Source organism: Mirounga angustirostris, unplaced genomic scaffold (genome assembly GCF_029215605.1).
Source record: "Mirounga angustirostris isolate CCGP_5_RB_7025 unplaced genomic scaffold, mMirAng1.0.hap1 SCAF_16, whole genome shotgun sequence".
Lineage (NCBI taxonomy): Eukaryota > Metazoa > Chordata > Mammalia > Carnivora > Phocidae > Mirounga > Mirounga angustirostris.
The window spans coordinates 16759737-16776396 of NW_026991724.1; the positions used below are offsets into that span (position 1 = coordinate 16759737).

A 16660-nucleotide genomic window follows, 5' to 3' on the forward strand; every position below is an offset into this window, starting at 1 on the left:
AAAATGACTCCCTCTATACCTAGGAAGTAGATCCTGTCTATGACTGACGAGCTATGTGTCCCTGGACAAGGTACTAAGAAACAGAGAGGTCTTTGCTTTCTTGTTTATAAAATGGAGATAACAGGAGCACCTATCTTAACTACTATTGTATCAAATGACATAAAGATACGAAATACTTTGTAGAGGTGTAGTTTATATAATAGGCTACCATCTGTGACTTTAAAAAGCAGATACATATATGTGTGTGTATATATATACATGCATAAAATCTCTCTGAAAACAATGAAAAGAACCTGGGGGCTGGGAGAAAAGGTAGAAGGAAGATTTTTCACTGCAGACCCTTTTGAAATTGTTTTACCAAATAAAGTACCACCTGTTGAGAAAATAAAATATTTAAAAATTACATTTAGCACAGTCCCTGACTTAAATATTCAATAAACATTTACTTACAATGAGCAAATTTAGAATTTACATTACATGACATATCTAAATCTGTATTTTTAAAATATCAGTGATGCTTTTAAGTAGTTTTTTATTATAACAACCTTTTAAGCAGGAATAATATTATCATCCTTATTTTAGTTGGTTTTCTTTATTGGGAGGGGGGAACAACTGGGGGAAGAGGCAAAGGGGGAAGGAGAGGGAAAGGGAGAGAGCATCTGAAGCAGACGCCCTGCTAAGCCCAAATGGGGGGGGTTCGATCTCAACAACTAAGAGACCACAACCTGAGCTGAAACCAAGAGTCAGAAGCTTAACTGACTGAGCCACCGAGGCACCCCCCATCCTTTTTTTTTTTTTTTAAGATTTTATTTATTTGTCAGAGAGAGAGAGAGAGCACAAGCAGGGGGAACAGGAGGCAGAGGGAGAAGCAGACTCCCCGCTGAGCAAGGAGCCCAATGTGGGACTTTACCCCAGGACCCTGAGATCATGACCTGAGCAGAAGGTAAACGCTTAACTGACTGAGCCAACCAGGTGTCCCCATCCTTATTTTAAAGATGAATTCAACTGAAGCCCAAGAACTCTTAACTGTAACCTCGCAAAGTCACTTGCCTATGAGCTCCCTAGGACAAGGATAAGTTCTCTATTTCTCACCTAAAAGGTCTCTGTCCAGTGAGTATATCTCCCATTCCAGTACTTAAGCAGGCTGTTTTCAAGCAAGAGTAAGATAGCCATCACTCATCTGTTATTACAACTGAGCTCTCTCAGCTGCGGTGAGCCATTTGCTTTGGAATTGTGTCCAATGTGCTCTGTAAGATTTTATTTATTTATTTGAGATAGAAAAGGGGAGAGAGAGAACACAAGTGGTGGGGAGGGGCAGAGAGAGGGAGAAACAGGCTCCCTGCTGAGCAAGGAGCCCCATGTGGGGCTTGATCCCAGGACCCTGAGATCACGACCTGAGCTGAAGGCAGGCACCCAACCAACTGAGCCACCCAGGCGCCCCCCTCATTGTGCTCTATATACCTCAACTATGGAAGACAGTTTTTCCTTATGATACATCCCAACTATTATGTTGCCTTTCAGAGCAAAAGGATAATAAAATCTCTTAGCAGCATGAGATTATTTCAGGAAATGGCTGAATTTATGACTTCCTGCACGGCTCTATCTATAGCTACAAAGTATTTTCATTTTCACCACTCTCTCACCACTTATAAATAAGAAAGTGCAACACTTGGGGTTTGTGGGGGCTCTGGTGGTGATCTCAGAGTGGTGAGATCAAGCTCCCTGTCGCCCCATGCTGGCCATGGAGCCTGCTTTAGATTCTCTCCCCCTCTTCTTCTGCCCCTTTCCCCCACCACCACATGTGTGCGTGCACACCCACGTGCTCTCTAAAAAAAAAAATGCCACTCTTAAACAATTATATAATATATATCCATTGTTTTTACTGTATATTCAATCATTTCAACCATTATGCTATAATTTTTATTGAGTACTTATTTGATAGAGTAGGCAGTGATAAATAAGTTTTTGTGTTTTTATAAAAATGAATTCATACGGTATACACTATCTTATAGCTTGATTTTTTTTTCACTGAGGCAAGGAAGGTTGGAGTGGTCAAAAAAAACCTAGGTTTAGTACCTCTCACTTCAATATGTGGTTTTAATACAGATGGTTTAAAACAAGCAAGAGTTCAGGGAATCTTGATGACTGTTTTAGAACTCTATAAACTTCAGAAACTATTTAAAATCAAATGGCAGGGGCACCTTGGGTGGCTCAGTTGGTTGAGCATCCAACTCTTTCGGCTCAGGTCATGGTCTCGGGGTCATGAGTTCGAGCCCTGTGTGAGCGAGGAGTCTGCTTGAGATTCTCTCCCTCTGTCCCCACCCCCCACCCAGCGCTTGCTCTTTCTCTCAAATAAATTAAAAAATAAAATAAAATAAAATAAAATAAAATAAAATAAAATAAAATAAAATGGCAGCCCAGCTGAAGGCAGCACACTAGGCCTGAGGCCACAGCACAGCCAGGGCCAGCTCTGGGAGAAGGTAATGCCCAGGCTGAGGGCCTGGCCTGCAATCCTGACTAGGCTGGCTCTCAATAAATTAAGATGGCGCGAAGGGTGCCGGGCTGGCTCAGTCAGTAGAGCATGTAACTCTGCAATAGGGTTGCACGCTGGGTGTGGAGATTCCATAAAAATAAAATCTTTAGGGGTGCATGGACTGCTCCGTCAGTTAAGTGCCTGACTCTTTAATTTCAGCTCAGGTCATGATCTCAGGGCTGTGGGATCGAGCCCCAAGTCTGGATCCACGCTGAGCATGGAGCTTGCTTAAGATTCTCCCTCCCTCTCCCTCTGTCCCTCCACACCTCTCTCTCTAAAAAAATATAATAAAATAAAATCTTAAAAGAAAAAAAAGATGGCAGGGGCTGCAGCTCGACTCCAATGTGAGCCTCTGGGTGTTCCTGCCCACGTTTATCATCACCCTCTCTGTGGGCATGATCCACCATCCTGCTGCAGAGTGACAAGAAACTCACCCAGGAGCAAGTATTTGACAGATGAAGTCCTAATACAAAGCAGAGTCCTCCGGAAAACACCCCAAAGGATGGATTTTTCAAAAAACTAAAGGGATACTTATGACTTCTCTTATGACTGATATCATTATGCTCACAGACATGGTGAAAGGGAATTTAACAAATGTCCTCCCAATTATTCTTACTCGTGAATGGGTAACATGACATGCTTAGGCTTTGTTACAACCAAAGTCTTATTTCCAATGACCCTGTTTTAAGCTTATGCTATAGCAAGGAATTCAACTATTCGCATTAGCTGCATCTGGGTAAATGCTACATCCTGGTACTTCTATGTATTTGGGATTCAGAGCATTTATTCTCTCATTCTGGGCCAAAATAAAGCCAATAACCAGTCAAGAATTATCCAAGCAGGGGCGCCTGAGTGGCTCAGTCGGTTGAGCTTCTGCCTTCGGCTCAGCTCATGATCCCAGAGTCCAGGGATTGAGCCCCGAATCGGGCTCTCAATCTCCCTTCTCTCTTTCCCTCTGCTGCTCCCCCTGCTTGTGCTCTCTCTCTGTCAAGTAAATAAATGAAATCTAAAAAACAAACAAACAAACAAAACAATCCAGGCAAAGATGACTGGAGCAGCCATGGCCATGCCCACAGAGAGCAACAAAGCTTTCAAGGCAAAGTGGAAAGTTCTAGAGCTAACAGACTGCCAGTGGGCACTTGATGTCAAAGAAGAGCTCATGGCCAAAGATCTCCACTCTGAAGGCATGTTCAAAAAAGAATTGTAGACCTCTATTTATTAAAGCAGGGATTAGCTCTGTTGGGAATAAACAGAGTAGCCCTTAACCTTGTAAGTTGTTTGAGCTGGGGCCTCTCAGAATAAAAAGGAGAACACGTGAGCCCGTGGACGTGCAACAAGGATCATTCTTGTCTGAGCCAGGTTCCCTTATGTTTGAAACCGGAGGAAATGATTGTGCTCGGGGTGACTTACAGGGAAAGAACTATTTTTAAAATGTTTAAAAATTCCCTTCTGGTGACAACAGAAATGAAGGCAGAGAAAGGGGAAACTCAAGCTAGTGATAATATATATATGAAAATTTAGCAAAAATTCAATCTTTGGAAGAAACATTGCCAATTATAATAATTATCATGTACAATTAGCCTGACATCTAAACCACAGTAAACTCCTGTTTTCCTGGGATTCAAATACCCTGAATTTTTATATCTAATTTACGTGCTCGTATTTTAGTAACTTCCTTTACAAAAGTAGTAATTTTTATTAATGAAAATTCACCATGTATAAGCAAAACAAATATCATTGTATTGTTCATTTTGAGCCTACAGGATGATATAAAGAACAAATGTATCAAAACTTTATTCAAATAAATTATTTTTCGGAGTGAATACTCAGGGCCAAGGAAGACTTAACAAACCTTCTATGTCTCTTAAAACTGTCCAGGGAAAACTGGTGACCCTAAGACACTGAGGAATTCTCAAGCACCTTAAGGAATGATCACCTATAGGTTTTTTCATGTGCAGTTCAAAATACATCAAATCAGCTGAAAAAAATCAATGGCTCTGTACTGTACTACAGTGACTCGACTGAACTAAAGACCCAGTTAGTCTGGATAAGAATTTACATATCATTATAAGAAGGTAGAGTTGGCAAGTGCCAGAAGATACACAGAGAAAAGTTGCCCAGGAATAACTGGATTAAATGTCCTAGGGAAGTGGCAAGGTGCCATTTCTGTATCAAGAGGTAAATGTAATCTGCATGTTGAGTACTGTAATCAAAAGTGAATGACTCTTGACTCTACAAATTAAAGCACCTTGTTTTCTCTTTAAAAGGTAAATCAGTTTTATAGAAGTAAAACTGGGGAGGTCAGAATAAGATCTGTGGATGCAATTAATGTCAATATCTGGGTTGTGGTATTGTACTACAGTTGTTTTTTTAAAGACCTTATTTACTTATTTGAGAGAAAGAGTGAGAGCACGCATGCCCATGAGTCAGGAAGTCAGGTAACATTTTACAAAACGTTACCATTGGGGGAAATAGGTAAAAGATACAAGGGATCTATTATTTTCTTTCTTTCTTTCTTTTTTTTTTTAAGATTTTATTTATTTGCGAGAGAGAGAATGAGAGACAGAGAGCATGAGAGGGAGGAGGGTCAGAGGGAGAGGCAGACTCCCTGCTGAGCAGGGAGCCCGATGCGGGACTCGATCCCGGGACTCCAGGATCATGACCTGAGCCGAAGGCAGTCGCTTAACCAACTGAGCCACCCAGGCACCCAAGGGATCTATTATTTTCTTACAAGTACATATGAATCTACAATTATTTCAATAAATTTTTCAATTTATTGAAATCAAACTCAATTCCCTAGTATAGACCCAAAAGAAATGTGTATAGATATATGAACTTATATATACACACAAATAATCAGAGCAGCGTTATTTGTTATGACCCTAAACTTGAAAACCCAGTGCCTGGGCCGCCTGGGTGGCGCAGTCCATTAAGTGTTGGACTCTTGATTTCAGCTCAGGTCATGATCTCAGGGTCGTGAGATGGAGCCCCACATGGGGCTCTGCACTCAGCAGGGAGTCTGCTTGAGATTCTTTCTGTCCCTCTCCCTCTGCTCCACTCCCCTGCACGCTCTCTCTCTCTAAAATAAATAAAATCTTAAAACAAAAAAAAGGAAAAAAAAGAAAACCCAACGACCATAAGCAGAGTATGAATAATTATGATATAATCCTACAGTACAATCCTAATCAATAATGAAAAAGAACAAACCACTGCAATATCCACAACACGAAAGAATATAAATGGTGAACAAAAGACACCAGACATAAAACAATATGAACTGTGACACTCTTGGGGCACCTGGTGGCACAGTCAGTTAAGCGTTTGCCTTTCACTCAGGTCATGATCTCAGGGTCCTGGGATTGAGCCCCAAGTCCGGCTCCCTGTTCAGGGGGAGTCTGCCTCTCCCTCTCCCTCTGCCCCTCCCTGCTGCTCATGCTCTCGCTCTGGCTTGCTCTCTAATAAAAAAATAAAATCTTAAAAAACAAAACAAACAAAAAAAACTGTGACTCTCTCATTTGTAAAAAGTTCAAAAACAAAACAAATCTACAGGATTAGTCAATAGGTGGGTACCTCCAGGGATGAAGAAGAAAGCAGTGATTAGGAGGAGGCACAAGGAAAGGTTCCAGCATGCTACAAAGTTCTTTTTTCTTTTTTTTGAAGATTTTATTTATTTATTTGAGAGAGAGAGAGAGAGGGAGAACACATGAGCGGGGGGGGGGGGGGGGAGGCGGGGCGGGCAGAGGGAGAAGTAGACTCCCTCCTGAGCAGGGAGCCCAACACATGGCTCAAGGGATCATGACCTGAGCTGAAGACAGATACTTAACTGACGGAGCCACCCAGGCGCCCTGGGTGCTGTAAAGTTCTAGATGGTGGTTATCCAAATGTGAGTGATGCCATATGACTAAATTTCAGGGATTTATAATTAATGGGAAAATAATTTCCAAAATATCACATACATAACTACCCTTGTATAATATATATAGTCAAATAATCTTCGACAAGGGATGCCAGGACCACTCACAATAGGGAAACGGCAGTCTCTTCAACAAATAATGTTGGCAAAACTGGATATCCACGTACAGAAGAATGAAGATGGACCCTTATCTTGTATCATAAGACAAAAATTAGCTGAAAATGGATTAAAGATCTAAACATAAGACCCAGAACTATAAAACTCGTAGAAGAAAATATAGAAGAAAAGCTTTAGGACATTGGATTTGATAATGCTTTCTTGAATATGACACCAAAAGCATAGGCAAAAAAGTAAAAACTGACAAATGGGAGTACATCAAACTTAAAATTTTTTATGCACCAAAGGACACGATCACCAAATTGAAAAAACCACCTACAGAATGAGAGAAAAGATATGTAAATCATAAGGGGTTAATATCCAGAATATATAAAGAACACCTAAAATTCAACAATGAAAACATCAAATAATGTGATTAGAAAATAGGCAAAGGACTTAAGGAGACATTTCGCTGAAGATGATCTACAGTTGGCCAGCAAGTATATGAAAAGATGCTCAACATCAGTAGTCACTGGGGAAATGCAAATCAAAACCACAATGAGGCCACATGCAGAAGAATGAAACTGGACCATTTCCTTACACCATACACAAAAATAATCCCAAAATGTATGAAAGACCTAAATGTGAGACAGGAATCCATCAAAATCCTAGAGGAGAACACAGGCAGCACCCTCTTTGACCTCAGCTGCAGCAACTTCTTGCTAGACATGTCTCCAAACGCAAGGGAAACAAAAGCAAAAATGAACTATTGGGACTTCATCAAGATAAAAAGCCTCTGCACAGCAAAGCAGTCAACAAAACTAAAAGGCAACGTACAGAATGGGAGAAGATATTTGCAAATGACATATCAGATAAAGGGCAAGTATCCAAGATCTATAAAGAACTTATCAAACTCAACACCCAAAAAACAAATAATCCAGTCAAAGAATGGGCAGAAAACACGAACAGACATTTCCCCAAAGAAGACGTACAAATGGCCAACAGGCACATGAAAAAATGCTCAGTTGGGGGGGGGGTGTCTGCTTCTCCCTCTCCCTCTGCCTGCCGCTCCTCCTGCTTGTACTCTGTCAAATTAATAAAATCTTAAAAAAAAAAAAAAAACACTAAAGTGAGTCTCCTATAGACAGCATCTTGTTGGATCCTCTATTTTTATCCATTCTGTCAACCTCTGTCTTTAGATTTAGGAATTTAATCCATTTAGGGGCTCCTGGATGGCTCAGTTGGTTGAAAGTGTGACTCTTGGTTTTGGCTCAGGTTGTGATTTCAGGGTCCTGAGATGGAGCCCCGCATTGGACTCTGAGCTCAGTTGGGAGTCTGCTTGAGATTTTCTCCCTCCCATACCCTGTGCCCCTCCCCGCCCCGCGGCCCCCGCCCCCCCCCACATGCATAAGCGTGCCCGCTCTCGCTAATAAACAATCATTTTTTAAAAAGGAATTTAATCCATTTATATTTAAAGTAACTACTGATGAGGAGGGACTTAACTCTCTCAAAATTAAAAATCTCTGTATATCAAAGGACATTACTAGACAAGATCGGGCACATTCAGGGTGGTAGGGCGTAGACCAAAGGACATTATCAGGAAAGTGAAATGACAAGCTACAGAAGGGGAGAAAATATTGGTAAATCAAATATCTAATAAAGGACTGATATCCTGAATATATAAAGATCCAGCTTAAAAGCAAAAAGACAAACAATTCAACTGAAAAATAGGCAAAGGACTTGATTAGATTATTTCTCCAAAGAAGATACACAGAGGACCAGTAAATACATGAACACCATTAGTCATCAGGGAAATGCAAATCAAACCACAAAGAGATACCACTTTACACCTGGCTAGGATGACTAGAAGTGAAAAAATAAAAAGTGTTGGAGACAGTATGGGAAAACTGGAACCCTTATTCACTGCTGGTGGAAATGTAAAATGCTGCTGTGGAAAACAGTCTAGAGTTCCACAAAAAGCACAGAATAGCCGTATGACTGAGCAATTCCACTCCACGGTATATATCCAAATGAACTGACAACAAGCACATAAATACTTGTATACCAATGATCACTGCAGTATTGTTCACAAATAGCCAAAAGATGGAAACAATCCAAGTGTCCATTGATGAATGGTTGAATGGACAAACAAAATGCGGTATATATACATATAATGGAATATTATTCAGCCTTAAAAGGAAGGAAATTCTGACACATGCTACAACATAGATGAACCTTGAACACATTATACTAATTGAAACAAATACAAAAGGGCAAATATCGAATTATTCAATTTATATGTGGTACCTAGAATAGACAAATTCATAGAGACAGAAAAATCCAACAGTGATTACCAGGGGCTGGGAGGAGGGGCAATGGATTTATCGTTTAATGGACAGAGTTTCACTTTGGGATGACGAAAAAGTTCTGAAGATAAATGGTGGTGAGAGTTATACAATGATGTGAATGTACTTAATGCCACTGAACTGTACAATTAAATATGGTTAATCAAATTTATGTTATGCATATTTTACCACAATAAAAATTTTAAAAACCAAAACATTATGTTAAGTGAAAGGAACCAGACACCGAAGGACAAATATTGTATGTTTCCATCTACTTGAGGTACCTAGAATTAAGCAATTCTAGAGAGACAAAGCAGATTAGAAGTTATCAGAGGAAGAGTGATGAAGGGGTAGTTTTTGCCTAGTGGTTACAAGAGTTCTGCTTGAGGTGATGAAAAAGTTTTAGGAACAGTTATCAGTGTTGGTTTGTTGTACAACACTGTGAATGAAATTAAGGCTACTAAATTGTACAACTGATTAAATGGCAAATTCTGTTATATATATATTACCACAATAAAAAATAATAAAGCTAGGTATATATACCTGCAAATAATATTAGCCAAAAACTTACTTTTGTCTGAATTAGAGCAAAATAAAACAAATGAGACCATAAGAGTTTCAGTGGTTAACCTGAATAATCTAGGTTGGGGGCCTACACTATTCAAATCTCTTGGAAAACTGTAAATTTCTCCCAATTTTTATTCAGTAAACCTAATATAAGGTAGTGCATATTTCCCACTTTTTCTAGGACTTGCTGTGCTTTTAAATCTCGAATGAATTTACCAAAAATTAATTTTGACTTGGACAGCCTTTGTGTTTTAAGACTAATGGACCTTGTCCCGGCTTTTACTATGTAAGCAGTTACACAATGTTACAAAGAAAATGTCTTAAATAAACGACACTGTAACCAAGATCATAAACTTTCAAAAGGGATGAAACAATGACTGTGATCCATTCATTTCTCTCTCAGTCCGGCAATAATCAAGTGAAATACTTCAAAGATACAAAGGAAATTTTGTAATGTCCCCTGGTGAAAGATTTCAGTCAGTTCATCTGTCCAAAGCATTATGTGGTAGGGAGGAAGCCTTTTGGTTCTTCCTTAAGTTCATTTACTAAGTATTATTGCAAAGAAGACAGAAAACTTATGTTTTAATACGGAAAAGAGAGAGGACAAATTAGTAACGGAAAATAAACTTCCAGATTACTAATACCATGCAAAGGACAGGGGTCAGATGGCAGAAAAGAAGAGAATGCGAAGAATGACAGGGAATAAAAATCTTTTTTTTTTTTTTTAAAGAATTTATTTATTTATTTGACGGAGAGAGACAGCGAAAGAGGGAATACAAGCAAGGGGAGTGGGAGAGGGAGAAATAGGCCTCCCGCTGAGCAGAGAGCCCGATGCAGGGCTCAATCCCAAGACCCTGGGATCACGAACCAAGCTGAAGGCAGACACCCAGTGACTGAGCCACACAGACACCCGGGAATAAAAATCTTAATGGGAAAACATTACACAAATTCTCTGTGAGTGGAAATCCCATAATGATGTAATAAAAATGTAACAATAGGGATATGCTAGAGACCACTAGGCTTAGAAAATAAAATCTAGAACATTAAGATTTTGGAAGCTGCAAAATTAAGCTGGGTGATGAAAAGAAGAAACTCTAGCCAAACAGATGGGCAGAATACCTCATCAAAATGAGATATGGAGATTGAAATTCTGGACAGGACAAAATCCACTTTCTTTTTTTTTTTTTTTGAAGATTTTATTTATTTATCTGAGAGAGAGAGAATGAGAGACAGAGAGCAGGAGAGGGAGGAGGGTCAGAGGGAGAAGCAGACCCCCCGCTGAGCAGGGAGCCTGATGTGGGACTCCATCCCGGGACTCCAGGATCATGACCTGAGCCGAAGGCAGTTGCTTAACCAACTGAACCACCCAAGCGCCCCCAAAATCCACTTTCTAAAAGACAGTCTGACAAGGCAGAAAAAGATGACAGACCTGAGTGGTGAACAGGAGGAAATGGTGTAGGTCCACAGGTATTCATTCGCGTTTAGATTAGAAAGAGGGGAATAAAGAAGGTGTCATCTAGGAGAGGCTAACTTGATCGCTGCCAGAAAGGCTGTAACCTTGGCAGTCACCATTGCCCAGGGGTCAAATCTCAGGTCTTCAGTTCCAAACATAACTTATCCCCACCAGATTAAATCCCACTGCCATAGATTTTCACAATTCCTTAGGTACCTTCATAGTATTCACTTATGACAACTGCCATTATTTATTTGATGTCTTTGTTCACCTGCTAGACTATAAACTCCATAAGAACAGCAACTGTGGTTGTCTTTTTCATGGCTGTATTCCAGAACATAGCATGCCTGGAACATAGTGAGATCTAAGAGAGCTCACTCTGCCCTCCTTCCCTCCTGTTTGCCCCCCACCTCTCATGCCCACATGCAAAATAAATAAATGAAAGTCAGTTTGTTCATCAGAGCATCTCACCTGGACAGTACTGGAGGTTAGATTTTGCCTCATTTTATTTCTAGCTTTCCCTAGGACTAACCACTTGTAACTACTCAAGGAAAGAAAGTATTCTTGGGGCGGCTCAGTCGGTTAAGCATCTGCCTTCGGCTCAGCTCATGATCCCAGAGACCTGGGATCGATCCCCACGTCACGTTCCCTGCTCAGCGGGGAGTCTGTTTCTCCCTCTGCCTCCCCCTGCTCACGCCGGTGCGCTCTCTCTCTAATAAATAAAATCTTAAAAAAAAAAAAAGTATTCTTCCTATAGATTTGTTAATTTCACAAGCTAGATGACAATCAAATTACACTTTATTTTCACCAGCCTTAGAGAAATCCAGTAAGAATTGTTATTAGTCAGGCTCTGAAGCTTTTAGGGGTACCGTCAGTACCCTGATATCAAACAGAGCCTGTGTTGTCTTTCTTGCATGACAATTACTTGTGCACAGATCTCATTCTCCCTCACAAGTCCAAGACATCTAATTCACCTTTACGTGTTCAGAGCATCTGTCACTTAAGCACTCAAAATATGCTCCAGGGAACAAGTAAATTTTATTATTAATAAAAATAACTTCAATCAATCATTCAATGGCCCCTAACACTGAGCTCTTTATGCCAGGTACCATAAGACTTTATATGCATTATCTATATTAATTGTCCTAACACCTCTGTGGAGTAGGTACAATTATCTCTATTTTATAGATGGGAAAGGGCCTTTACAGAGCTATTTGCCCAAGGTTATACAACTATTAGGTGGTAAAGTGGTAACCTGAACCAGACATTTGGACCCCAAAGCCAGCACCCAGACATTAGAATTGTATTTCATCTAGACAAGGAACCAAATTTTCTTTAAAAAACACTACTAAGTGGGTCCTGTGTGGCTGTCAGTTAAGCAGCCAACTCATGGATTTTGGCTCAGGTCCTGATCTCAGGGTGTGGGATTGTGCCCCGCCTCAGGCTCCCGGCAGTCTGCTTGAGATTCTCTCTCCCTCTGCCCCTCCCCCCATTTGTGAGCACGCTCTCTCTCCCCCTAAATAAATAAAATATATTTTTATTTTATTTATTTGAGAGAGAGAGAGAGATTGAGAGAACAAGTAGGAGGAAGGGCAAAGAGAGAAGCAGACTCTCTGCGGAGCAGGGAGCCCATCTCGGGACTCGATCCCAGCACTCTGGGATCATTACCTGAGCGGAAGGCAGACACTTAACTGAAAGAACCACCCAGGCACCCAGTATACAAAATCTTAGAAAACAAACAAACCAACAAACAAAATCCCACTATTAAGAAAATGAAAAGGCAAAATACAGACTGGGAGAAAAAAGTCACAATACATATAAGATTGACCCTTAAACAATGTGGGGGTTGGGGTGCCACTGAACCCCATCCTCTACACACAGCTGAAAATCTGTATATAATTTTGGACTCCCCAAATATCTAACTACTATTAGCCTCCTCTTTACCGGAAGCCTTACCAATAAAATAGTCAACACATACTTTCTATGTTATATGTATTATACTGTGTTCTTAGAATAAAGTAAGCTAGAGAACAGAAAATGTTATTAAGAAGATCATGGGGTGCCTGGCTGGCTCAGTTGGCAGAGCATGTGACTCTTGATCTCAGGGTCAGGAGTTCAAGCCCTACGTTGGGCGCGGAGCCTACTTAAAGAAAAAAAAGAAGATCATAAGGAAGAAAAAATACTATATTGAAAAAAAATCCATGTGTAAATGGACCTGTGCAGTTCAAACCTGTTATTCAAGGGTCAACTATATCTGAAAGGACTTGCATCTAGAATGTATGAAGAATGTTTTCAAGTCAATAAGAAAACAATTCAATTATAAATGGCTAAGATAAAACAGACACTTTACAAAAATCCGTACAAATGGCCAGTCATACCATGATGATACTCAGTATCACTAGTCATCAAGGAAAATAAGTTAAAACCATAATTTATATACCAGCACACACCCATTAGAATGGTTAAAAATACAATGACAGATACTGTGTGTCAAGGAGGGTGTGGAGAAACCGGAAAACCATATATTGCTGGTGGGAGTATAAAATGGTACAGACACTTTGAGAAAAGGCCTGAGAGTGCTTAAAAAGTTAAAAAAAAAAAAAAAAAGTATGACCCAGAAATCTCACTCCTAGGTATTTAACCAAGAGGAATGAAAACATATGTCCACACACAGATTTGTACATGAACGTTCACAGCAGTTTTATTCATAATAGCCAAAAAATGGAAAACAATGTAAATGTCGATCAACAGGTGAACAGATAAATTTCAGTTCAATCATACAATGAAATAAATACATAAAATTAAAATAAGTAAAAGAAAATAAATAAAAAGCAACAGGAACAAACTGCTGATACATAGGAAAAAAACAAAGACAAGTCTCAGATACGTGAAGCCAAAGACACTAGACACAAAAAAGTGATACCGTTGTTCTATAGTGTCAGAAATAGGGCGCTTGGGTAGCTCAGTCAGTTGAGCGTGTGACTCTTGATTTTTGCTCAGGTCATGATCTCAGGGTCGCGGGATCAATCCCCGAGACGGGCTCCCTGCTCATCGAAGAGTCTGCTTGAGATTCTCTCCCTCTCCCTCTACGCCCCGACCCCATGAAATAAATAAATCTTAAAAAGAAAAGGGATGGGTTGTTAGAAGTTAAAAGAAAATTACAGGTAAAGCACGCAGAATAATAAACACCCAGTAAATACTATTTGTACTACTAAAACAAATCAATGAATAGATACTATAATTCAATTAAGGAGTACTATGATGGGGTGCCTGGCTGGCTCAGTCAGAGGAGCCTACAACTCGTGATCTCAAGAGTTGGGAGTTCAAGCTCCGTATTGTGTGATTACTAAAAAAAACAAAATCAAAACAAAACAAAAGGAATACTATAATTCTATTTCCATATTTATTTGTACACATTTGTATATATTGGTATATACATGAAAGATGTAGAAAGATCCAAACAAATCCTTGGGATAGAGTTTTACTTTCTTCCATCCTGTATTGCTTTTCCCTCCAACCTATTCCTGACTTCTAGGCCAAAGTAATCTGCTAGAAAAGCAAAGTGCTTTAGTATCACTCCCACCTTAAAAGGCTTCAGTGGTTCTCTAATACATTTAGGATCAAATCCATACGACCTACCCTGCCTTCCCCGGCCTGGCTCCCACCAAGCTCTCTGGCCATTCTTGACCTTCACTGACTATACCACATCCACAGCTGCTTTCAGTCCCACTGATGGGCCAAACTCTTGCTTGACTCTGCAAATGCCGTCAGAATGCACTTTTCTCTAGTCTTCCTGAAGCTAGTTCCTTCTCCTTAGCTCAAATAAAAGTCATCTCACAGCAGCTTTCCAGATCACTCTTATTAAAGTAGATCTTGATTCAGTCGGTAGAGCATGCGACTCGATCTCAGGGTTGAGATCAAGCCCCAAATTTTTATTAAAAAAAAAAAAAATTGGGGGGGCGCCTGGGTAGCTCAGATGGTTAAGCGTCTGCCTTCGGCTCAGGTCATGATCCCAGGGTCCTGGGATCGAGCCCCGCATCAGGCTCCCTGCTCAGCGGGAGGCCTGCTTCTCCCCCTGCTCATGTTCTCTCTCTCTCTCTGTATCTCTGTCTCAAATGAGTAAATTAAAAAAATCTTAAAAAAAAACAAAATTGGGGCACCTGGGTGGCTCAGTTGTTAAGCGTCTGCCTTCGACTCAGGTCATGATCCCAGCATTCTGGGATCAAGCCCCGCATCGGGCTCCCTGCTCGGCGGGAAGCCTGCTTCTCCCTCTCTCACTCCCCCTGCTTGTGTTCCCTCTCTCGCTGTCTCTCTCTCTGAAATAAATAAATAAAATCTTAAAAAAAAAAATACATCAAACCCTCATTTTTCTTTCTCTACTCCTGTTTTGTTTCCTTCGCAGAAAGCACCATCATTGATCATTTTTCTGCTTTTGTTTTCTATTTTCTTCCCTCGAAGAGTAGGTTCAAAAGGACCGGATCATGTTTTTATATGCCACCAGGGTCTAGTACCACAGCACTAGATAGCACCTAACAAATACCTGTTGAATGCTATCCCATTTGTGAGGCAAGCCCTATAGTAATATTCCCACTTATGCCCACAGTCACTAAAAAGTACCTAGAAAACTTTAAAATATCACAATGTGTTATTTTAAATTATTCTTTTCAGAAATGGTTATTTAAACATAAGATAATGGCTTCCAAACTTCTCTCAACAGTAAGAAAATTACAATAGTAACTGAAACAAAGGTTCACAAAATCATACTTACCCTTGCTAAGGGAGCTGCCCTTTGATATTTTCTAGTCCATGTCGTAAGACAGTATAACCATTTTTATGTGCTTTTTCTAAACTATTAAAGTGGAAAGACAATGATGAATGATGTGTACTGCTGCAAGGTTTTGGTTTTTCATTCATGATTTCAATGAATTAAATCAATACCACTAATTCGAAAATGCAAAATTAACATTAGGGGAAAGGTAATTCAATTACCTTACCAATTCAAAATTATCACATTCAAACTCTAGAATAACATTATAACCATATTCATTAAAAAAAAAAAGCAACCTACAGACACAGGATTTTCAGATTAGGAACCCCTTTCTAAGGAGGAACCCCAAAGTGATTTCAGATTGTAAAGAGAAGAATGAGAACTGGCGTAGGTCTTCCCATCTCATCTAATAGCAATTCTATTCCTCCTGACCTATAGGCCAAAAACCTTGGTGCCATTTTTTATTTCTCTCACTCCTCAAATCCAATGCATCATTAAATCCTATTGGCTCTACCATCAAAACATATCCAGGGGCGCCTCTTGGTTGGCTGGTTAAGGGATGAACTCTTGGTTTCAGCTCAGGGCATGATTTCAGGGTTGCAAGTTCAAATCCCACATCGTGCTCTGCTTAAGACTCTCTTGCCCTCTGCCCCTGCCATCCCCTCTCTCCCCCCCCACCAGAATAAATAAATCTTGGGAAAAACAAAACAAAACACACATCCAAAATCTGATACTTCTCTGATCCTGGAGTCCCGGGATCGAGTCCCACATCGGGCTCCCTGCTCAGCAAGGAGTCTGCTTCTCCCTCTGACCCTCCTTTCTCTCATGCTCTCTGTCTCTCATTCTCTCTCTCAAATAAATAAAATCTTAAAAAAAAAAAAAATTCAAAATCTGATACTTCTCACCACCTCTCACTGCCACCAGCCTGGTCCAAGTCACCACCACCTCTTGCCCAAATTACTACAACAGCCTCCTATAACTAGGC

At 40.2% G+C, this 16660-nt stretch overlaps 2 protein-coding genes, 1 non-coding gene and 1 pseudogene across 4 annotated transcripts in view; 1 reads left to right on the forward strand and 3 right to left on the reverse strand.

Annotated features, from left to right (window-relative positions):
- The window catches only part of LOC123855309 (cytochrome b5 type B), a 38095-nt gene that overhangs the window by 18531 nt on the left and 2904 nt on the right, over positions 1 to 16660 (reverse strand). The window lies entirely within an intron of this gene.
- NIP7 (nucleolar pre-rRNA processing protein NIP7) overlaps positions 1 to 16660 on the reverse strand; it is a 94653-nt gene that overhangs the window by 649 nt on the left and 77344 nt on the right. The window lies entirely within an intron of this gene.
- Positions 54 to 3428, forward strand: LOC123855948 (ER membrane protein complex subunit 3-like; annotated as a pseudogene).
- LOC123856254 (small nucleolar RNA SNORA17) lies at positions 11747 to 11829 on the reverse strand. The gene has a single exon (XR_006793671.1). It is a non-coding gene; the product is annotated as a small nucleolar RNA SNORA17 (small nucleolar RNA).